Source organism: Ascidiella aspersa, chromosome 5 (assembly GCF_963924565.1).
Source record: "Ascidiella aspersa chromosome 5, kaAscAspe10.2, whole genome shotgun sequence".
In the NCBI taxonomy this organism is placed as follows: domain Eukaryota; kingdom Metazoa; phylum Chordata; class Ascidiacea; order Phlebobranchia; family Ascidiidae; genus Ascidiella; species Ascidiella aspersa.
The window spans coordinates 32,609,520-32,635,162 of NC_139451.1; the positions used below are offsets into that span (position 1 = coordinate 32,609,520).

At 35.1% G+C, this 25,643-nt stretch overlaps 1 pseudogene across 1 annotated transcript; it reads left to right on the forward strand.

Annotated features, from left to right (window-relative positions):
* On the forward strand, positions 1-11,313 carry LOC146146406 (uncharacterized; annotated as a pseudogene). Its single transcript, XR_014498684.1, has 12 exons — positions 1-120; positions 1,259-1,344; positions 1,819-1,920; positions 2,218-2,353; positions 3,203-3,343; positions 3,735-3,861; positions 6,370-6,482; positions 7,437-7,619; positions 8,508-8,695; positions 9,117-9,192; positions 9,614-9,771; positions 10,522-11,313. The product of XR_014498684.1 is annotated as an uncharacterized LOC146146406 (transcript).
* The last annotated feature ends 14,330 nt before the right edge of the window (positions 11,314-25,643 follow it).

Here is a 25,643-nt window from a genome sequence, read left to right on the forward strand (position 1 = left end):
CGCATTTGCAGCTCGACTACAAAAGGTGTGGTTCTGCTGTATTTAAACTGAAGCTTTGAGGAAGCAAAATGATCAAGTTGTCTATTATTCTGTTGTTTGGCATCCTTTCGACCTGCTATGGTAAGTTTTTATTTTTATTTAGATAAGGTTTATTTTAGTTTGCATCTACAATTAATGTGGCCAATTCGCTTGGTTGTTATATACCTAAATTACCTTTATGTTTCAAGTACAAAACTTCATTATTGTTTTTTGTAAATCTTTTTTTTCTTCTGAGAAATGATAAATTATTTAGTTAAAAATTAAATGAAGACTTATAAATGCGTTGTAATAGGCACAGTGTGGCGCTGTAAAATAAAGTTAAAAAAAAACATTTTACGAGGTCTACTTAAAACACTACAAGCTGAAAAAGATTGTAACATTTTAAGAAATAAAAAAATTGTTCTTTTCACAAATAGCAAAACATCAAACACTTAAAGGAAAAATCATTTATTACCATAAGGTTTTTCTAAAAAACAGTAAAACAAAGTTATTTTGTTGATTCAAAATAAAAAAACGAGTAATATTTTTGGCAATTTTTAAAATTGTTAATTTGCAATTTTAGTCAAAGTTTTTATTTTATTCTATACAAAACGTATAGACTCATTCAAGAATTTTTGTTGCGTTTTTAAATTCGCTCATTGATAAAATTTGGAAGGAATTTAAAATCCTTGCTGTCAGGTATTTTGCCCCATCGCCAACCATCTGATATCAGGTTATGGCTTCCGATAATATCAGATCACAAGCGATATTTCGATTCTAAGCGATAATATCTACATCGGAGGCACGGTATCAGCTTTACGATTACATATTTAAGTAACCTCTAGGAAACTGTTTCAGCCTTCAGTAAAAATTTAATATCACCCTAGTATCGGACGAGTGCCGATACCACCCTAGTATCGGACGAGTACCGATACCACCCTAGTATCGGACGAGTACCGATACCACCCTAGTATCGGACGAGTACCGATACCACCCTAGTATCGGACGAGTACCGATACTACCCTAGTATCGGACGAGTACCGATACCACCCTAGTATCGGACGAGTACCGATACTACCCTAGTATCGGACGAGTACCGATACTACCACTTGGTATCGGGTATCGGTTCTGATCCGATATTATCGGCCACCCCTACTCTCTTGGCTAACTTGCTATACATACTACTATAGTATCTATATAATTATATATTTGACCAACTCATTCAACATATTCTACTCAGGTCTATCGTGTTGGGAATGCAGCAACGCTAAAACCAACGAAGAGTGTCTGGCCAACGGGCGTCTTCATAAATGCGTGGAAGAAAGGGTAATAAAACCACTGGTTGCTTCAGCGGTAACCGAACTCAAAACCTTTGGAACTTTTTGATTTGTTAAAGCTATACTTTAGTCTTGTAGGGGTTGCCTAACTTTTCAAAGCAACGCCCTTTTAACCATTTTACTTAAAAACAAATCGATCCGTTAATTATTCATCATGAAGTATAAAATATAATTTCACATTAAACGAAAGCACTATTTAAATTTTTTAAATATTTTGACAAACTTTTAAGTAATAGGTTATTTAAAGTTTCAATATTGTTATTTATGAAAAAATAAATTTACCGGTCAGCAATTAATTAAACCGTGAATAGCAATACACAACATTAATTTTACATTGATCAAAGGAAAAAAGGGAATAATATCCAAGTGAGTCTAAAAGTCTAATTCCTTAGAATCCCTTAGAAAGATCCAAAGCCTGGTTTGGAAGAGATAAGATCACATTTAAAAATATAAATTTTGACAGGCAATCTGTGAGGATCAAATCCGGCACGAGCAATTCGGAAGACAGATTTTAATTGAAAAACGTTGCAAGCAAGAGCATGCCTGTACAAACAACGTTAACCAGGTAAAACAACAGCAATCTAAGCCAAGAAAATTTGCCCTCTGTTAAATTGTATTTTGCGGCTGAGTGTTTGATAATAGATTAGAGGTTGGCATACAATACTTTGGTTGGGGTGCAAGTTAGCGTTTAGGTTCGGGTGTGTCAAGTATTATTATTATATTTATTCTCCCATATTTATATCTTCCTTGCAATTTCAATTTCGACACGTCGTTTATTTACTGTAAAAAAGTGGTACGATTGTAGGCCAGCGCCAAAATGTGTTATCAAACCAAACTAGTAAACTTTACGTTGTTGCTTCAGAATGTGAAGAAAGCCTGGCCAATCCAATGCAACATTAAGTCCCCAACGTCGGTTTGCAGATGTTGCTGCAAGGAAGACGGTTGTAATAAGGACTTAATGACATGCTGGAACAAATTGCCACAATACGACATGCAAAGTAAGTCTTCGAGTATATTTTCCTTTAGCCGGTTATGCAATGACTTGACCTAAGTGCATTTATCTTATTGTTTTCAAATGACTTGACTTGACTTAATTCTTTTGGACAAATGACTTTTAAATATATTTTTTTTTTATAAAATTGTTTATTTTCAATTGGTACACGTAAAAATATGAGCTTACTATGGCCTACTTTGTCGCGCATTTGTTAATTTTTAGTTGAATTATAAAGGGACTTGACTTGGAATCGACTTGCTATTTATTCAAAAAGACTAGACTTGGACTTAAGTTGTTTTACAAATGACTTGACTGGGACTTAAGTTGTTTTACAAATGACTTGACTGGGACTTGGGTAATTGTTAAAAAAACTTAAATGACCCTGTTTTTAAATGCTGTATTTCGCAATAAAAATTTAATTAAAAACCTTTTGTCCCCGTAAAAAATATCCATCAACCTCGGATACAATTTGATGGTTTATATTTTAGTTAATTTGAATTATAACAAACAGAGTATAGGCCTACTAAATCTGCCGTTTACAACCTTTGCTGCACACTTTGCTTGTTTGAAAAAAGCTTTGTTTTGATATTAGTAATATCCGAGCCCATATGGAAGTAAGTAACATTTTAAAGGTTTCGAATAAGTCTTTAAATCTTTATTCGAAACGTTCAAATGCTTTCTACTTCTGTATGGGCCACTTGGCCGTTGATATTCATTCTACGTCCAACTACAACCTCCAGTCATTTTGTTAAGATTTATTGGAAACGTCCAAATAGGCTACCTGCCTATATATGGATATTCCCACCACGATCTCCAACCATTTTATTCCAAATCGTTTTGTTGTGCTCTGTAGAAAAAGACGGCTGCCATCACCGGCCCAGTCCCCCACAACACGGCAACATGCAGTGCTACGGCAACATGGAGATCGGCACTTACTGTGACTTCGAATGTCATGACGGCTTCATCGCCATCGGATCCAAGCGAGTTACTTGTCGTGAGTATTTCACGCTCGTCGAGAATTTGTCCTGGTTTTAAGACATTAACAATACATAAGAATAAGATTATCAGAAAATTATTTAACTAAAAATGTTTGGTTTCGTTTCATTTTAATGTTTAAAAAGCAGTTTTAAGGTAAAGTTTTTTGTGGATATTGGCGAGGTTTCATTTCGACATAGCACAAATATAAAGGCGCCCTTGTAGAACTTTTAAACTAAAGTTACGTACAAAAACAAAAACTACTTCTATAAAAGTTAATAATATTTTAAAAACAATATGTATTCCTTTCTCCTAAAACTACTTCTTTTCCACAAAATGTTAGAAAAAACAATGCATAGCAACAAAAAAATAATTTAGTTAATTTTAAAACAATTTTTTTTTTGTGTCAGTGGATGACTACACTTGGGACTTCCCCCCTCCAAAGTGCGACCGCATCAAATGTCCCCCGAAACCAGAAAAGCCGGGAAACGGTTCGGTTCATTGCAGCGACGACATTTTCCTCCACAGCGTCTGCAAGTAAGTGTCGTCTTGACGGAGTTTAAACAAAAATTTATTTAATATGTAAAAGTCAACGTCGAATCCCAACCAAATATCATTAGCTTTATTAAATTATAGGCAACGTATCCAGTGAAATCAAAAGGTAACTTGAGTCAAGTCAAAACAGAAATGTTCAAACAAGTATTTTCAAACTAAGGATAAATGTCAAGTCGATTATGGCAAAAAAAGTCACATCATAGGAAATCGACTCAAGCCAAAGTGAAATTATGAGCAGATTATGAGCAGAATGACCTGTGGACGAGTCAAACTGAGCAAAGAGCCTAAAATCAAGTAATAATAATCAATAAAAATTGCAAAATAACCTTATACTGAGTCGAATCATAACCGAAATGCCTAAGCCTTTTAATCAATCCAAGGCAAATAACCAGTAAAATCAAAAGCTATCTTCAGTCAGGTAAATTCCTGAGCAAATTATCTAAAATTCCACCAAATCATGGCAGGAACTAACTGAATACCAAGTAATTGTGACGAAGTTAGATCATAAACAAATTGACTTAACAAAAGGAATGTTTAAAAAAGTTATAACAAATATAAAAGCCACTAAAACTTTTTATCTATGGTCGCATTCATGAGTCAGAACGTATGTTAAGTTGAGCAAGCGCACATGGAATTATATCTTGGCTTATCCATCACTAATACACCAATCCCGATCTTATCTCACGACATCGCGATAATCAGATGCAAATGCCGACAAGAGTCTGCAGGGATTAATGCTGCAACGGCCTGAAGCTAAAACAGAGGTTTTTATGCTCAAGCAAATAAATGTGATTTTTTTATAGAATCAGATATTAAGATCAGAAAAATATGAATTTTTTTATTTTAAAAAGCAAAAGATTTGTTTTCGTAAAAACGAATAAATAACTGTTTATGTTTTTTCCGTAAAAAGCTAATAACAAAATTTGTTTTTCAAACAATCTTCCTTTTCAGCAAAAACATAAAAATTACAGTCAAAAACCTTACATTTTAACGAAGTGAAAACCTTAATTAAACGATTTCAAAAAGTCCGTCAACCAAACCTCTGTTTATTAGTAAGCAAAAAATAAGATACCGCGGCAAAAACGCCAGCTAAGGTTGGCGTAAATCAGACCTATCTGTTCATGCCATCAAACTTTTTGCTGGAATTTTTTTAACGGTCTTTTTTCTGCGCCCGCAATTCGTTCAGCCTCAACTAAAATGCTAATCTTTTGCTTCTTGGAAAACTAAGCGAAGGTTTATTTGTTTGTGACAAAACACTTAGGAAGTTTGCACAGAGGATAACATCGCCAAAAGCGTAACATAGTCAGGGCACTTTAGGCATATTTACATTGATAGATGACATACCTTGCATAAAAGAATGCAATTCACAAATATTTTGCACGGTTTATCATTGTGCACTCCAAAATAGTAACTGCTAAAGTTTAGCTGAAAAGTTGAGCGACGTTAATGCGGTTGGAATGGAGGTGGAATTCAACCTCAAACCGGTTTACGCCCTAACGCTCACCTACGTTAAGCGACGTGCCCTCAGGCCGATAAGTGCGTAATGCGAAGCAACCGGACGCAAAAAGAGAATTATACATAAATGCATATCAAAATATTACATAAAAGGACAATTTTTATTGAAACATGATTTTGAAAAAACTAATGTTAAAACTTAATCAATTTTTGCCTTACTTTTATGATCGAAATCAGTTGTTAAGGAGTCGGCAAATTTTTTTTAGTTTTTAATCGGTTAAATTATTGAGCTTCCCTTTAACATTGAATGGTAAAATAAAAAGGCCAAAAACACTCGCGAGTACAAAATAATTTTATATGGTTTGTTGTCAAAGCATTTATTTATTTGACCATTGCTTTATGTTAAGATTGGTAGAACAACAGGTCCTGAGACAATCTTGACTTTCTTGTTGTTTCAAATTAGTTATACGATTCGGATGTTTAAATAATCCATTAGTTTTTCTGCGCCGCTGTTAGTAATGTAATATTCAAATCAAAAACATCTTTGACGAATCTCGTTTCTATTGCGGTTTAAGCGTAAAATACCAAGTATACGGCATTTCTTCTCCCACGTATTTCAGTTCCGACTGGCGTAAGTCAGTTCAAGCTGTTCAGGCCCAATATTCGCTAAAAATTATTCGCTAAAAAGTTCCACAAAATCGGTGAGTGGGCGTCGTAATGTGTTCCTTATCACACCCACGTAATTACGCGGACAAAATGTAGCCCAGGGCTGCGTTGTGCGTAATGCACCTCAAACACAGACAGCGGAGCAATTTGTGCGATCAAAAGTTACGCAAGTCGTTGCTCTGTTGATAATGGAGTATAACTAGGTGGAACGCGTTTTTCTGGTTCGTTTTTTTTTAACTGAACTAATTACTCCGCGTACGTTTTTTGTCGCACAAACGTGTTGACCGCGTAAAGGATGCGTTACTACGCAGTGTACGTATCTGTTTAATTGGTCTTGACTATAAGCACAACATTTTGTTTTGTGTCAAGGTACCTCTGCCACCCGGACTACAAACTTATCGGTTCTAGCGCCACCCAGTGTTTGGACGTAGGAAGGGGAGACGGAACCGGGGACTGGTCCAGGCCAAAGCCATACTGCAAACGTAAGTGGCCCGAGGTTACCGGGGGTTCCCCGATATTTGTATGACCCTGAGGGGTAATTAATTCAGGCCTGGATAGTGATGTTTATACCCAATGCATAATTATATTTGAAAATTTTAAAGTATCTCAATTTAAAAAAAAAATTAAAAAAAATAAAATAAGGCTTTCAAATTATTTCGATTACGCAAATCAATTCAATGACATTCAATAACATTGATAAAGATTTAAAGGCGAACAGAAGTGTGGCTAACCTAAATCCCAGGGTAAAACATATACATTTATTTTGTTTTAGTTTTTTATATAAAAAGTTCAACAATAGAGAATAGACAGTTTGATCAAAAATTACCGGTAACAACAATTTACAATGTTATAACAATTCACCTTTTTTACTCAAAGTTTAATGTGACTTAACTTTTAAAATTCGATCTTCTTTGTGTCAGTGATTTAAACTTCACTTGGTTTTTAAAACTTTTGGATGTTTAACTTTTCACCTGTTATTTAAATTCTAAGATTCTATCAGGATTTTTCATTTTGTATTTTCCATATAAACAGTCTATAAAATGTAGGTTTTATTCGGTTTTAATCAGTTTTCAGTTTTTTTTTAACTTTTATTTTGTTTATTAGCTACAATTCAGAAAATATACTTATATTTCTTTGGATTATTTTGGCACTTTGGGCGACCCTTATTAACAAAATAAACGTTTGTAGGTTATAAAACTATTAAAACAAGCCCCCTATACTATGGAACCATTTCCTCCACATTTTTATTGTCATTTTTCACCAACTTGTTTCCCCGCAGCCCATTTACCGATAATTCATGTAACAATTTGCAATATTATGACTTACTATTATTATAATTAGATATAATTCTTACCAAATATAGTTGAGGTGTATATTAGAAACATAATGTCCAAAATAAACCCAACTGTTATTTTCATCCACTTGTTTCTCCGCAGCCCTCTTCTGCCCGGTTCCAGGAAAGATACGTCACGGCTCCATGTCATGCACCAGAGGTCGTAAGGTCAACTCCAAGTGCACTTTCAGCTGCGATAAGGATTACGTGGCCTTCCCGAAAGGACTGACCGACAACACATGCCTGAACACGGCCAGGTGGTCCCGGGGACTCCCCTGCTGCCAGCGTAAGTGGCCCTGGGGTCCAGTATGCTCTCCCTTCCCACTGATTCTGTTTTTTTTTGGGGGGGTAGGGGCGTTTTATCGTTTTGTCGTAAAAAAGTAAATAAGTCCAGGGAAAATTTAACAGGATAGTGGCTTGAAATTAGTGGTTCTCGGGTCATTTAAAGAGAAAAGCGGTTGTGCAAATGAACCGACCTTAAAAAAATAAATATTAAAAGATAGCTAGTTTTTATAAATCGGCCACTTCAACTGATGATCTATAATAGAAAAAAAACGATATTTTTCGAGGTGGCCAATAAATCTGGTAAACGGGCAACGTTGTAAACAAGTAATTTTTGAACAAATTTAGTTATAAATAAAAAAAAACACATTGCATCAAAATAAAATGCTTTTATGACCGTTCATGTTCGTCAAAGTGTTAAAATGTACAAATATGTGTTTAAACAAGGTAAATAGTTACTAAAAATAGAGCGTTGCGCTTGAGAGCCATGTACAAAAAGTGATAATATTCACTAACGAATGGGAAAGAGGCAAATAACCTGAAAAAATCCTGTCATATTTCGAAGAAGCTGAACGAATCCTTTATCGCGCTTTATCGGGGATTTTGGACGAGATGGCCATATTATTAATGCTAATAGCTTGGAAACCTCATATCAACGTGATTTTACCGCGCGCAACTTGGCGTGTTTGCTGTCGAACAAGCCAAGTTGTTTATTGCCGACTGTCTTCTAATCTTGATCAAGAAAAACAGGTTTAATCTCACTTTTTGAGACCTGGTAATATTCAGTTTGCGTCACTGTAAACACCCATTTATCTTCATGACAAGTTTTTCTATTTTAAGTTAAATAAATTTCCATCGACTGTTATAATTAGCAGCCCCTCTTAATTTCCAGTTCCCTGCCCACCATACGCGGTGATGGACTTTATAGTGGTCATGGATTCTTCGTCGTCGGTTGGAGATGAAAACTACAAGAAAATGAAGAATTTTGTACGATCGTTCTTGTCGTAAGTTCTTTGACCGTGATTTTCTTTAGAATTTTTAGGAATCTAACACTCTAAGAAAGGCTGTCTGACAACAGACGCAATTAAAACGCTTTGTGAAATCCCTAGACAGAGAACACCTATTGGAAGTTTTCTTAGTTATTTTTATTATAGCTTTTTTAAGTTTGATCGTCCGATATTGTGAGAGGATATTTACTGTTATTCGGTTTATTTTAAAGTGAAATACCTTCAAGTATTATTAGGCTATTGCGCCCAGTAGCGGAGCATTTGTAGAACAAGTATTTTTTAACTCAACAGCTTAAAATGAGATAAGCTACTATATTATCCGTTATATTTCCAGAAGCAATCAACGTGATTTAGTAAACTAAACCTTATGTTATTTACTGTAAGTTGATTTTTATTGTTATTCAATAAACACAGATGCGTTAAATCTGTTGCTGTGGCTAAGTTAACGGAACATCCTGAGATTTTAGCATCAAACTCAACATTGTTTGTTGCAGATTCTTCTCAATGATTACCCTGATAACTTGGACGCCATCTTGAGAGCATTTGATGAAATTCCTTACGACGGAAGTGGTTAGTAAACTTGCTGTTTTACTTGTGAATGAAAGCACAAAAACTGGTGAAACAATCGGAAAGTGATTAAAAGTGAAAAGGCGATTTCCTATAGTCCAATTTCTATGGTAAAAATTGTCCCCGCTTTACTATCTGTATTTGACCTAAACTAAAGTTTACCACGGAAAAGTTGGGCTATTTTGTCACACTTTCTTATATTTCCTACGTTGTCTCGCGCAGTAAACAATTTTCAACATTTTGTCACCTATTGCACATTGAATATTGTTACAAAAACTGGCGTTTTTTGCAACTGCACGTTACTTTTGATGGCGTTTTGGCAACAATTCCCTACTGTTGATGGCGTTTTGCCACTTTACCTTACTGTTGATGGCGTTTTTGTCACGGTACCTCCATCGCTCTTCAAAAAGTTTCCCGGTTTTAGGCACTCGCACCGGAAACGCGCTCAACTACACGGCAGATGTACTCCTTAAAGTCGGAAACAGAAAAATCGCCAAAGATGTTGTTCTCCTCATCACGGACGGAGCATCACAGGATGACGTCAGCATACCAGCTAAGAAGATCAGGGACTCTGGAGCATTGGTGCGTCATCTTTATCATTTTCGGTTACAAAAACAATGGTTTTTACTCGGAAGATATGATTGATATCAAGTATTTAAAATGGGTAAATTTTAAAAAAAATAGTAAAACTCTTTAAAATCGGTAAATTATAAAACTATTTAAAAAGTATATAATCAGTAAATTTTCAAAACTCGGTAATGTTTGTCATGGAAGACACCAGATCCAAATAAGTAATAACCAGGGCGAATATTTTTTGACCTAAAATTAATTTATTTTGACAAATTTTTGACCTGTTATTTATTTAAATAACCTAGGCGTCGTTAATTAGTTTTTTAAACCGAAAATAAAGAACAAAATATGGTTAAAAGGACTTTTAACATGAATTGAAACAAAATTGAACGATAAATTTAAAAACAACTAAACAACCAATTTCAAAAAGGTGACTGTATTTATTTTATTTTTTAAACGATTTATGTGCAATTTTATTCGATTTTGAAATTGCACCACATGCTATTTCACCTTTACAATTTACAGTTTTCGGCCTTAATAGTTTGAAAATTCAGCACTGCGCACGTCGGAATCGGGATTCAGCTAGTCTGAAAAGACGGACTTCAGCAAAACAAACCGATTCCGCAGCCCTGTTGAAAGCTGTTGTTGCCAGGCACATTTTTTTATTAATTTCATGCAGCCTGACGGCAGAGTTGGTCAACTAAATTTAACCCTGACTACCAGCTTGGCTTCCATCTACTTTTTTTTAACTTTTTCTTGCAGTTCTTCATACTGCCGGTCAAACCACCGGTTGGTCGACTAGATATGTCCGAAATCGAAGTGATGGCCGGACCCGGAAATGACGACAAGATTCTGAGGGACGCTTTGGAGGGAGGATTTGACGCTCTGGATGAGGCCTTCGCAAAACGGATGAGCTTTCTGCTGTGCGGCGACCCGTGCAGGCCCAACCCCATTCATCACCATGAAGATCTGTGATGTCATAGAGCGCCCTCTGTTGTAAATACGCCGACAAACCTGTATTCGGAAAATACACTTTTTAGTCTAAACCTAAAAATTGCTAAAAACGTTAGAGCGTTGTTTTTACAAAATATGCCGTATTTGACCGACATGCTTATTCACAGTGTTACCATTGTGTCCGTTTTTTCCTCATCGTGGAAATATTCTAAAAATCGTTATTTCATACAAATCTCACTTTGATGATATAATATAAGCTTTTACGGACAATGTTATAGGTGAACTTATTTGCACTTTCGCCAATGATATTTTTGTTTAGTACAAAGACGTATAGCATCCTTTGGTCTATTACAGTTGTATGTTGATAGAAGTGTTCTGAAATCAGCTCAGTTTAATTATGTTGGCGAGCACAAAGTCGCTCCTTTTTCCAACAGTAAACCCAAAAACGTTCCAAACTTTAAAAAGAATTTAAATCATCATTCTGAAAACATCACTAAATACAGCTTTTTATGAATGTTTATGAAACAAGACTGAAATGTTTCGTATGTGCACTCTTTCTGTGGTGAAGTAATGCGTGAATAAAACATTTCGCTCATGGTGTTTTTGATTGTTCATGAAGCTCCGGCGTAAAAATATCTTGTTATTTTTACACAATACATGTAAAAGTCATCTGTTAATTTTTCATATATGATTAATTGTTCGAAACAGGATTGTGATTAATGGTTGGAACAGGTTTAACATTTTTTGTTTTTGTATAGATGGGTGTGGTTGTACAGAGCAGGTAGCCTGTAACTTCTTATCTGTACCAACAATGGGGTTGATCGACAAAACAGGGAGCTAAAGGAGTGCCACATGCGGTTTTGAACTGACAAGTCCCTTCCTAGTTTAGTGACTGTTTTGCACAAAATAATTTCTACCAGAAACTTTAGAAAGGTGATATATGCTCTAGCATATTTAGCAGATTAAAATAAAACATCACCAAACTGTTTTGATCTCAAAGGTATTAAGAAGAAAACCAGTGTTGCAAGTCATTTTGAAAGCCCCAGTCAAGTCATTTGTGATATAACAAAGTTCAGCTAAAGTCTTTTTTTAAAACAGCAAGTCAAGTCATCAGTTGCCTAAGTCAAGTCATTTCGAAGTCAAACCACTAATCTACATAATAAAAGAGAAAGTTTGTGAGATGTGTGTGTGTGGCAAGATGTTCGCCCAGTCATTTTACAATATATTTGTGTTACATCACAATGGAAATGTTACGTCACACTTAATGCGATTTACAACATGGTACCATGTTACAAAGATTGTGTTTAAGCAGGTATCCCAAGCCCAGCGATAGTTAATTTAATATAGGTATATTTAGAAGTTTGTGTGGACCCCCGGTTGAGAACCACTGTTATAAACTATCCTAACAAACGTGTGCAACGTTCCAAGTAAAGACTTAAGTTTAACAATGCCAAATTTAGGCTGAGTTCGCAAAATATCGCGTTTGTTGTCGCAGTACGTAAAATATAGTCCAAGTTTAACGTATCCACGCAAAACTTTTTTTCAAGCGCAATTACCTGCCGGGAAATAAAAAAATTAAGTAAATTCCTTAGTAAAGTAAAATTTTAACGTTTCCAAGTAAGACTATTATGTTTAGGAACTTATTGATGCCTTTTTACGCGTAAAATTTAGGTAGAGTTCGCAAATTTACGGAGAGTTTAATTTTTAAGCCGTTTGTTAGCGATGGTGATTGAGGCCAAAGCCGTCTAGTATAAAAATGATAAACCATTGAAATAGGTAAGCTTGTCCGATTATAAGCAATAAAACTAAAAAATACCAAAAAACATGTACCGGTAGCAATTTAATCGTTTTATGTGCAAAACTTTCGATAAATAGCTTAATGTTATAATAAAATGGTAAATGAAAACCCTTAATTTTAACCCAAGTCATTAAACTCAATAACTTAAGTCAGGTAATTTTACCAAAACAACTCAAGTCAAATCATTTGAAAACAGTAGCTTAAATGAAGTCATTACAAGACTGAAGAAAACTTGTTAGCGTCCAATAACTACCGACTATACAGCGACGAAGTTTCAGCTTTCTTACACAACTGGCCACGTAAACTTGTGCAGCATTGCACAAAACGACTGCAATCTTCATGGTCCATTGATAAATATGCAATAACCCGTAATGGTTATTTCTTCCATGTAAAAAGTGCAGAAGGAAAAGCAGTGTACAAAGTTTTTCTGTATACTCGGGACACTTTTCCTTCTTGCAGTTGTCCGGATTATAGTTTTCATTTTCTTCCGGGCAGGCGTATGTTTGCTGTGTTTAATACCTGCAGCGAAATATCTTGGGTAAATCTACCCAAGTGGTACAGGGATTTTTTTAGCTCCATTTGCTCTTGATTATAATGTTGTTTGCAAGCTGGTTCCACCCAGAACATCGGAGGATAAAATGCTGAATCACCTGACAAATGTAGGATGATACATGCCATGTCTGTCTGCGACTATTGCAGAAGTTGGTGAATCAGCCACACCAGTTCCTAAAACGTTAAATTTGTATTTGTATTTCAAATCTTCTTCCCAAAATCAGAAATGTGTCATTTGATGTTACTTCAAATGAAGCTCTAATACAGACCGAGTTGGATCTTCAACAGGTTTCATCTAATTTATCAGCATCATGTAAATACGATGATGGAATTTTTCTTAACAACTCATCAAGTACAAATGTTTCTGTTAAGTATTCAATGGCTGTGTAATAAAACAACAAAATAATATATTTTTAATCACAGCAACTTATAACTAAAGTTTAAAAGACTAACTATTGAATAATAAAATAAATAACAGAAGTCAACAGCATAAATGGAGAAAAGAACAGCAAGAGTGGATTTAATTTGCTATTTGTTACAACCTGGCACGTGACGAATCACGTTACTTCGTCTATAGATGTTCTACAAACGAACAAAAAGACAATTGGTTGGGGGAGAAACGAAGGACGAATTCCTGCCAGACCAATGAATTATCCCCATTGCAATGTTCCAATACGGATTTTAACATCTCGCAAATTCCAAAGATGGATATGTGTGGCGTTGCTTGCAAGAACTTTGTTCGGCATTGGATACTGCATTTCAGAAAACTCTTAGGACAAATAGGCTAATCGAAGACCTAGTAATACTGTATAATAATGAGCATGAACAGAACAGAAGAAACAGGGAAAAATTACAGAGGCCGAAAATGGGCCTTCACAACGGTGAATGGAAAACCTGGCATAACTCAGACGGACAGATTCACCATCTATGTCGGGCCACAGGAGAAGGGAAACAGCAATTGCCCACACAATCATGGATTATTCACCATGAAGATTCAGGGGGCGGGTCATCAGCTGGCAGCAATAACAAAAAAGCTGAAAAAACTAGGATTCACCTTAACGTACGTCGCCGCGGTCAAGGACCAAACGGCATGGGTGGCGTACATATACAAACACGCCGAGGAGATCGACATACCGCAAGAAGCGAAGGAAATGATAAAAAAAAGGGCTAGTAGCAGGAAAAAGCCAATGGCAAAAGATCGCCGAGGAAGTGGCAGCAGGGTTCGATACAAAACCCTCAATGAACCTGTACAAAGAGCAACTGTTTGCAAGAGACTTTTCCTTTCCCGAGCTACTAGCCAAACGGGCATACAATCAGGTCAAATTTGGACGAAAGAAGAATAAACTGAAGAGGGTACTCAAGAAACTAAGTCAACATCAAGTGCCTATGTGGAAGCTGAAAGCCAAAGAAGCAATAGTGAAGATAGTAAAAGAAACAAAAAATATCAGGTTCAACGGGGATACACTCACAACAGACGAATTGTTTTTCTTCCCCACGGAGTACGCTTCAATACTCACTAATGACTCCCAAGGAGTCGGGCAGATGGCGTTAAGGTTCAGGCATAAAGTCCTAAAGATCGACGACGCCGGGAACGCTTTCTTCAATAACGACGCCCTGTTGGCCGCCGTGACATTCATGCACGCGTGGAGCGCGAAAACACACGGCGACCGGCAGGACAATGAAGCAACCTGCGCTTTTATTACCACGAACGCGCCAAACCCACTTCATAAAATGGCGGGACTTGAAGACATGGCACCAATGGAAAGGAGGTTCGTTACGGCGGAATGGACGGAAGATAGTGAGTCACCAGAATTAGGAAATCAAAAACGGATAACGAGCGACCTAACGGATGAAATACTAATGGATCTAACTACGAAAATGGTCAACAAATTGGAAGAAGAAAGAATGCCAGTGCAACCAAGTCTTATACAAATTGCGGAATACATAAGAAATGTTGGCCACTTAATCAACGAAGATAGCAGTGACGAGGAGGAAACAGAAGAACCAGAGAGTACACAAAGTAGTAGCAGCTCAAGAGGCAGCAAAAGATCATGCCCATCAAGTCAAGAAGAAGTGGAGGAGCCAACCGCGAAGATATCACGTGTAGAGATTGCCACGGGCTTCGCGGATGGTACCACTCTAGAAGAGTTATACGACGATGGTCGCACATGCGAACATAATGGGATGTGTGCTCAATGTACATGCGCACAAGAAAAAGAAAGAAGAATGAGTCAAGAAGAAAAAACACGGAAGAAAGACTTCCAATTTGTTGGAGGAGGCAATGGCCGAATCCGGTATAATGTTGTAATTGTATATATGTTGTATTATTGTGCGGGTACTACGGACTTGGACTAAATGAAATACTATAAATTCGGACTAAAAAGTAGTGCAATTAAAAAATAAAAGATATAGTCCGAGTCCGTAGTGCAGAGGGGCTATATTTGTAGTTCGTTAGACCCTCCGAACTGAAAAAAAAAAGAAAAAATTTGCATAAAAGAAAAAAAAATTATAAATATACTAATTAGGTACACTATACACTGGACTGCTTATTATATTCTTTGCTTAATAATAATACTTGACCCACCTTAACCCAAACGCTAACCCGCACCCTAACCCAAATGGTGTTTCGTTGTGGTAGGATTCTAGACCAGCGCCCTTTGTTCTATTAGTTGTTAATCTTAATTACATTAATTATAATTATGTTTTAAAGACTGGTAATAAAGATTCCTAAACCGACGATTGTAGTAAACTTTCGAATTTACTTTATAATTGGTGTGCACAACACTCCCATGAAGATATTATGGTGGAGCTGTGTGTACGGGCGCAGTAACCGACTGGTCCAACTGTCTCCGAAAAGTAATGATATTATATTGTATCTCGGACTGTGAATTATGTAAACTTGTATAAAAAGGCACACATCGCAGCCAAGAAATATGCCATATTGCAACACAAGCAATTTGTGGCAGCTGTGGAACTAGGTGTATGTGAATGTAAGGATCCAGGCGAAGAGAAATATATCATTCAATTCAGGAGAGGTTTACAGTACCGGTAAAATATACAACGGCCTTAATTCTTTGCACAGGCTTAGTTGAGGGGGCAAGACTGCCGTTGTATTAATATTGATTGTTGTGAGTACTTCCTTCAAATCCCTACTTTGCAGTGTATTTTGTCTATAATAGGAGTGCACTCAGTCTTAAAGCTGATTCCTACAGGCGTAATACGTCCGTCGCTAGCAAGCTTGTTCAATAGCATTTTGCATCACATTCGTTTGAAGTTCTCAAACTCTGGTGAAATTAGATACATATAGACATATATTATTCATGTAGTGTGTTGTAAGCAATTGCAAACTTTGTACTGGTTAGTGGTTACTGAACTGATATAACAAGCCATGCCACGAGTCAGAATTCCCTTTTTGCAACATCAACCAACAAAACAAATCAGCATTTCAGTTGTTGAACTGAAATTCTGAAAAAACAAATTTTTTGGAACGCAAACAGCTCTTGCCAGTCAAATTATTTTTCGGTATTGTCCACTGCAGCTTCTACAAATTTGCATCAAAATCTTTTCTTGTCCACAATGTACGAGCTGCTTCCTACTTTTTACTGGCCTCTCTTCACGGAACTCGAATTGAGAAATGAATTAACAATTAGAATATCTAAAAATGCAAAATAAATTGACAAATTTCTGATTGGACAAGAAGACAATGGTATTTTTTCATTGGTCCGTTTGAATTTATAAACCGACGTCACCGAATCGTACTAGTTGAAAAGAGCAAAATATTCGGAAAACTATTGGTTTTGGACAAACATTTAAAGCATTTATTCGATTAATTTCCAAAATGTGTATTTTTTTATCAGCAAGTTGTTTTTTAGTGGTTTGTTGCCAACCTAACTTTTAAACTCTCATTATTGCGTGGCGTTTTGCCAGCAGATGAATTTTAAATTAAATTTAAGCTTAAGCAAAATATTCTTAATCAAATAAATTGTAATGGTGTATAATAAGTGTGTTGTAATATTCAATAGTCAACGTATAAAAAGACTTGACGTAAAGAAGTCTTTCGGAAAAATGACTTGGTTGAAATGAAGTGTTTTTATTAAGCTGTTGTTTTTTTGTTGTAAAATTGGGTTATTTATCGTAACTTAAAGCAATTGTTTCCCTCATGATGCGTTTTTCTTACTATTTATTTAAGTTATTGTTGATAATCGGACGAGAGTTTACCAGTTTTAATAGTTTTAAGTTTAATTTTTATGACAAGGACTTGACTTGGCCTCATTATGACTTGACTTGGTATCCTTTCAAAAAGAATCGACTAATTTTTTTACAAATGTCTTGACTAGGACTTAAGTTATTTCTAAAAGAATTGTTTACAACACTGGAAAAACCTGAGCTTATCGAACAATATCTTCCATGCCTACACCGGAGTCTAAACGTTTATCCGAAATTGAACGTTTAAGCCCAACAGAAGCTTAATTAATTTTGACACGCCTTCTAAAACAACCAGTGTCAAACTTATATTAAAAAAACACTCTTACCAGTTAAATTTAATTTGTAATGGACAAAACAATATTCGGATGACCGCAAATCAGACAACGTTACTCTTTCGATGAACATATTGTCCGATTAAAACCTTTTCAAACAGGCATTTCATTTTGCCTTAACCGCTGTTGCACTTGAAGTGTATTACTTGAATTTAAGCACCTACCGTCATGGGCGCCCCCACGGGTGGCACGAGTCCCCTCTGGAATTTCAAAATGCGATTATTATTCTTTTTGTAAGTTTAAATATTGTTTAATAGTTTTACTAAGTTACTAATGAAATATGCCTAAACTTGATTTGTATATAAATTTCTACTGATTTAAAATCCTATATACATATTAATATCATAGATGCTGAAGTGAAATTATGTGTGTGTATTGTGTATATTCATATTCGCATTATATAAGAACTTGCTCGCATCAACAAACGAGACATGACAAATGAAACAAAATTAAAACATTATTGAAGATATGCGCTGGAATACACAAAATAAGTCAATAAAGTGCAAAGTGAAGTGATATGGAAAAAGGGCAACCAGCATGAATCAACAATATATACAAACACACAAGTATATCAAAGTATATAAACATGTAAGGAATGCATATTTATAACAAACAAATTCAAAAAAAAATACAGCCGATTGGATGATGACGTAAGAAAGATGCAAAATCACACCGTTATTTAAAATAGTCGTTCACAAACTATAGTTTTTTTCGTGTTTCAAACCACAAAGAAGTGAGTTCTCTTAAATTGTTAATTATTCATGATCGTTGGCACATGAAAAAAACAAACTAAAAAATGGACTGAGGATGACAACGACACCATTCAAGTTGCGTTACTGAAATCACCATCGTTTACTTCAGGGAATTAGGTGTGAAAGAGGCCAACTTTAGTGTGTCACTGCTCTGAATGGTGGAATGTAACAATAAGTTTCCACTTAACATATTTAAAACGCCCGAAACCCATATTCGTCTGAATGGTAAGAGACAGCGCACTAATAAACAGCGTTACCATCTGCTAAGACCAAAAAATAAGCACCCTACTGATAACTCGGATCCAGAATTGTTTTGGGTGGCATCCAAATACAAATAACCCCTAAACACTTGTTGCCCTCTCCGCCGAATGCAGCCTAAAGCAGATTATCCGCGCAAAGCGCCAAAAATGCGTTATTTGGTTGAATTGGCGAAACTTTTACTTTAAATGAGACATTCGGCCAGGGTTCAACAAACTTTTTTATAAATGGCAAGATAATTGTAAGGCCTGGCCATCGGGGACCGGGTAACTGTTAGGATTAACGTTTGTGGGCTAGATATGATATTTTTGTCAATATAAGAAACCTTGCAATATAAACAGTAAATAAGACAAACTAAGCACACAACTCAAAAATAAGCACGTTTCTTAGAAATAAGCACTTTAGTAGTTTCTAAGACACTGCAACCAAAAATAAGCACAAATCTTGTAAATAAGCACGGTATGGGAAACCTGCTAATAAATGTACCCAATTGATAACCGAAACAAACATCAGAAAAGCTGATAAATGTTTTGCGTGAAAAGTTAGTCAAAAACGAGGAAATCTCCGTCTCTTGATGCTAAGTGAACTTCAGAAGCCGAAATTTACTCTGTTCTCCTGAAAAGCATAAAATGGAAAGAATTTAAAACGTTGTAACTCAGTTTACTATGATTTTACAGCTGATTGGCGAGCCTAGTCATATGTTGGATATGTAATTTGGTGATCGAAAGTTTGCATTGAATTTGTACGTCGTCTGCCAATTTCGCAACTCCTTTGTTATTTGTTATTCACCAATGATTTAAGCCGAATTTTATTTTCGGTGCTTACAAAATTTGTAATTGAAATACAAAATTTTTAAATCAAAAGATGTCCATCTTCTACAAATTTGTATTAAAATCTCCAACTTTACCCTCAAGCTACAAGCAAACTCATGTTAGTTGCTACTTTCGTTTTCAAGAAATTCAATTAAAAATTAATACTAAAAAAGGCAAAAAAACACAACAAATTGACAAACCTCTGATTGGACAAGAAGACAATGGCATTTTTTCATTGATCCGTTTGAAATATTCAACTGACGTCATCGAACAGTATTTTTTTTGAAAAGTCGACATAATAAAACAAAAAAACGCTGACTGCAAAACTAGAGAAACATCTTTAAAGGTTTATGAAATTTAACTTTAGGAATTAAATATTTTTTTTATTTTTCTAATGTCGTATTTGATTTTAATGATTTTGTTTTACTAAAACTACTGTGTAATGAGGCTGCACTGAACAAGGTCGACATATTGAAAATAACAATGTATATAATTATAGTATATTTGAATATTTCACGTTAGAAAATAAGATATGCTCTTTAATTGCTAATTACGACCGACCTGATTTCACAGAACCCTGAATAAGCTGTTTTGAGTTTATTTTTTGCTTTGATGATTCACGACGTCATCAATCCTCATGATGACGTAGTACCATGACGCGAATGCGAAACAAAGGGTCACAACAGCAGAGTCAGTACAAAAATACAGTCGAAAAGGTGAGAAACAGACATTGATCGAAATTGGTTTTCAAGATGAAAACGACGGAACAAAAATAAAGTTTCTACCACCAAATATAACAAGCGTAAACTTTAAACAATTTAAAATAATGAAGCGGGAAAATGTAGAAACGAATTACTTTATGAAAAATTGCAAGTCGCTACTGTTAATTATTAGAATATATGTTGGTAGATACTCCTAAATTGCTTTAAGTTTTTGAAATATTGGCTACGAAAAATTGCTTTATCAAGGAAGAACTTTTTTGTACAAGATTAATAGAAAGGCTCTTTTAACGTTTGAACCAAAAATATACGTGAATTTTTGTTTTTATGCAAGGTAAAGAAAAAAACAAGGTTACCTGCGACAAATGCTCGAAAAATGCGAAAAATCTGTAGTTCAGCTATATTGGGTTTAAACCTTGGTTTAATCTTTAAATCTCTATATCAAACTGAACTTTAATGATAGAAATATTACGCGGAATAATTTAGGGTCTCAAAAGTGACGCAAACGATAAGATTTTAATTAATCCAGCAACAACGTCAGGCAAAAAGCAGCTGAAACTTATAAAACGCGTTTTGAACTACATTAAGTTTCTTGCAATGAATTAATATGTGGCTAACAATGAAACCTCTTTAGCGATTCAAACAATGTTTTATTGCATGTTAATGAAAGGATAAAATTTAGTGATTTTATACAAATTTCCAACAGTACAAGCTTAAAACGGACATTTTCCTAGTTAGAATTGAATAATAATAAAAAAACAAGCACAAAAATGTTTACTTACAGCAAAAAGAGGTTTTAAACTTTTCGTAAATTTTCCATTTGCCTAGATCCAAAGAATCGACTGATAAAACTGTTTAAACAGGTTCATAGGTAACTGCATCGTAGAAAACATAAGCTACAAACAATAATTACACATTACGTCATCACAACTACGTTACAAAAATATATCGATGACGTCACTCGACGCGTGCGTGCAAGACGGTATGACGTCACAACACAGGAAAGAAACAACGTCGAACCACTTCGAAACCTGACGTCATCAAAAAGAAACGTGGAAAGAGCTTCGATAATATGACGTCACCACGACATTAATCACATGACGTCATTATAGCATAAAGTATATGACGTCATTAAAAGGAAGGCAAGCGAACTTTAGTTATTTTTAATGCGTAACACGACGACAGTAATAACACTAGTGCGGGAACATACGTGGGTGGGCGTTGCCAGGGCGACGTTAAGTGTTGCCTAGCAACGGGTGTTCAGTGTTGCCTAGCAACCATGCGAGCCTCTTCTTCTTCCTGCTGCAGGGTGCGTATCTCGGTGAGCGTGTGCACGAAGCGTGACCACTCGTCAGGTCGGGCGATCCCCATTTGCTGCAACAGCGACACCACGCGGTTTTTATTTAAAAAAAGGGTAAAGTTTAGGATTACATTGTTTTTCTTATAGCATTGGTCATAACAGCATGTTGAACTTGAAACTCAAAAAACTTTTATTTAACAACTGCATTGTCGGCCTCATACTTTTTAATATTTTCTTATCAGTGTTTATTGTTTTTGCAAGGCTGTGAAACCTTTTTTATAAGTTTTAGTCTTGCAACGAAGAAAACCTAATTTAAAAAGCACCACGATTGGCTGGATAAAACTAGTGTGACTATGTTTTACTTAATTATCAGTTAAAAATGTAAACCACCCTGTACATTCAAAACAGTTGTTTTCAGATTGTTATAACCACTTAACAAACCAAGAAATCTTACCTAGGCCTGTAAGCACTAGCTTCACTCTGGCCATCTTTTTCGACCAGACCAGTTGCCTTCGGTGCAACTTACAAATTATCGCGCATCAAGTTTATGACATGGATGGCCAAGTTAGGGCCAAGATCTTGCTAACACAGCAGTTTTAGGGTTTTTTAAATCTGATGACATGACAAATTGTGTAACATAAAATAGCCTGATAATGAATTGCAATCCAATTAGGTTGGTTTGAACGAAATCATCTTGATTAAGACGTTTCGATACGAGCTTGTATCATCTTCAGTTAATGTGTCACATCCTCATGGCTTTGCAATTTATTTTCAAGCTATATTGTTCTTATGCTAAAACAGAAGGGTAAAAAAGTTTGTCAAAAAACACAAGGTGGTATGTGACATAAAGGAAGTTTGTGAACCACTGATTCCATGTTCACTATCTAAACTTTAACAAAAACAAATTTAATTTAGGAATTACATGTTTTTACATTGAAGCATTGTTCATAACAGCACGTAGCAACCAAAAAAACACTAGTGTTGGACTCACTTTCTTAAGATTTTTTTTTTCAGTTTTCATTGAAACCTTTTTTTTGCATGGATATGAAACTTTGTTTTATGTGTTTTAGTCTTGCAATGGAGGAAATTTAACTTTTAAAAACACAAAAAATTGGTTGGATGAAATTAGTGTGACAATGTTTTACCAAATGGATAAATCATCACGCACATTTAAAAGAGTTATTCTTTAGATTGTTACAGCCTCTTAACAAAACAAGACATCTTACCTAGGCCTGTAAGCACTAGCTTCACTTTGACCATCTTTTTCAACTAGTCCAGCTGCCTTTGGTGCAGCGGAAGATGGGGCACCTGTAAAAGTAATAATGTTTAGGTTAACTTTTGTAAAAAAAGCAAAAAAAAAAAACCTTTTTGAAGGAATTGATAGACACTTAATTTAACTTCAAACTTTTTTAATACTAGTGTAAGCGTTGTTGGAGACACTTAAAAACATATAATATATACTTCAGGATTGCTTTTTATTCCTGCACAAGTCGTTGAAGCAATTCTAGTTTTAATTAATTACCCTGAAGAGTTCAGTTATCAGCTGCAGAAATTTTTAGTTTATAACTTTTTCAAAAATTTTTTTCATGCCAATAATATTTTCTACAAAAAATTATTTCGGTTGGTTACAAAATTAAAACATTAACTATATTAGTAAAAACTGGTTTTCTCAAACATTCAAGCATCAAAAAAGATAACTTAAAGATATATTACTTGCAAATCCTTTGTTCAAATATTTTCAACTTGTGTATATATTTAGTGTGAAACCTGTGGTTGGAAAGTTGTTAATTCCGAGCTCTTCAATGATCTTTGAAGCCTCTTGACGTTTTTTGTCCAGTTCACTTGAAACTGCCACTGGCACATTTTTTTTTCCTTAAAACAAAATATTAAAGTTCTAATTTTTAGGGGGATTCATCAAATTCTCCGCTCAGATTAACAGAAGTGCCTTTCTTGGAAATTCGAAGTAAAAATTGTTTAGCAAACTTAAATAGGCAAACACTTGATACTTTTGTCAAGCTCACAATTTTCAGTATTATTTACAGCGGTATAACTTTAGAACTACTGTATTACAGCTGCACAAGCGTCTTCCCCATGCAATATACAAAGTTTCAAATTAGGCAAGACTGCATTATGTGGTAGGTGCACACCTGCAATTTGTGTGCACACTTCATTTAGTATTATTGTAAATCAAAATTTTGACAAAAGGCTGGAATAAAACATTGATTGTACACACAAAATTTCAGCATTAAGTGTCACGAAATTCATACTGGGTCTACCTTCTATTAACATATCCTCAAATTAGCAAATATTAAGAAAATATTTATGCAAATTGTTTGGGTTTTGATTTAAAAAATTTAGCTTAACAACAGAGCATTTAGCAATCCCACAAAACAGTAAAATACAAAACTTCTGCATGCAATATCATAAAAACTAATTAGGCAGGACATACATGGTTTTAAAATGGAGTAAATTTCGTAAATCATGTTTTATGTCTCATTTTGTAGGTGGTGCCTCCTAGTTTATATCGTTAAAATTTGAACTGTTAAGGGTTAATATCGCTGAATATTAATATTCATATTTTTGAATATTAATTTTTTTTCAATATTTTTTGCTAAAAGTGTGATTGCTGAAAAGATGTAACCAATACAAGGACTGTGTAAAAATTTCAACTCTGTATCGTCACAACTTTCGGAGACATTGCCCAAAACCTATTCCAGCGCGCCAAGTTCGCGCAGGTCGCCAAGAGGGGGGTCTTCTTTTCTGTCATAGTTGGCCAAATCAACTTTTACAAACCACTTTTTTTATTTAAATGCAGGTCAATTCGTAGCTTAAAACAATGATCGATCCACCTGGTTTGCAGAGAAATTCGCTTCTTAATCTCGTTGCTATAAAAAACACTATTTGATTTCTTTCAAGTGTTTTTTGGATTTTGGAAAAGTTGTTTTTTTTTGTCTTTTTGTTATTCGACCATTTTGCAAGATAAACGTTAAGATCTTGCGGTGTACGTTACCAAGAGTTTTAATCTCCTGGTAAATTTGTTTAATGTAAAATATTTATTTTTTAGGCTTTCATTTTAGTTAGTTTTGGCAACTTATTTTTTTTATTTTTTTTTGGCCTTTTCGGACTTTCGAATACAAAAAATAATAATTTACTGCTTACCTGACGTAAACATTAGTCAACTTAATTTTGGGAAAGTACCGTTTTTGCTGAGTTTATTGTTTTTTAATAATTTGCTTCCGTAACAATAAACATATCTATCCATCTAATAAGTCTTTATGCTCAAGGTATTTTTCTTTTTAAGTTGAATGCTGCTTCAAGAAAATATAATACAATGTCAAGATATGTCGTAACGCGCAGTGGTGTTATGACGATTCTGTTTGTAGAAATTTTTATAAAATGACAAAACTAAATTAGACCTGAAATGGTTGAAAAGTTAAAGTTTTTTACATCACGTGCCACCTGTAGACCTCTGAAAACCTGACGGCGCATCTAGCGAGCTCTCTCACTACTTTAGTTAGACCGGAGTTCCTCTTAAAATGCTTGTATTTAAAGGTCATTAGTTCCTTTATATTTAAATAACTGTGGAATGAATTAGCTAAGCTTTAATGGAAAAATAAAAATATGATGTATATTATTTTACTTGTCCGCGGCTTACCTGGTAACATTCCATTGCGCATCGGTTAAGAAGCACTAAAATAAAGGAATCACGCGAAAAAAAATTTTCTTTGTATTTATGTATTTCACGCACTCAAGCGTTCATAACATAAAATGTCATTGTTTAGCTGTCCTATGCAATCCTAAATGACGTCATTAATATAGTTAAATAAGCAATATCGATCAAATTGACGATCGAAAAGTTTTCCGGGATGTTAAGCAAAATAGCGATTTGAAACTTATTTGTTCAAACGCAATTGTAAAAAATATATTTATAGTAGAAATCGCTCCGTTTAATGGCAAACCATTGCTGAAATGCAAAATTACTTTTGTATTGATTTGGAACCGATACGACCTTCTGTAGTATCGGAACACTACCGATACTACGAACTTGGTATCGGGTTGTGATATTATGGGACATCCCTAATAGCATCAATAATGTAAACTCTACTTGCGCATGATGCCGAGGTGCGACAGTTGATTGTCACTGCTGGAAGGAAATCCAACTTCTAATCCTACAAACACATTAAACAAATACAAAACTAAC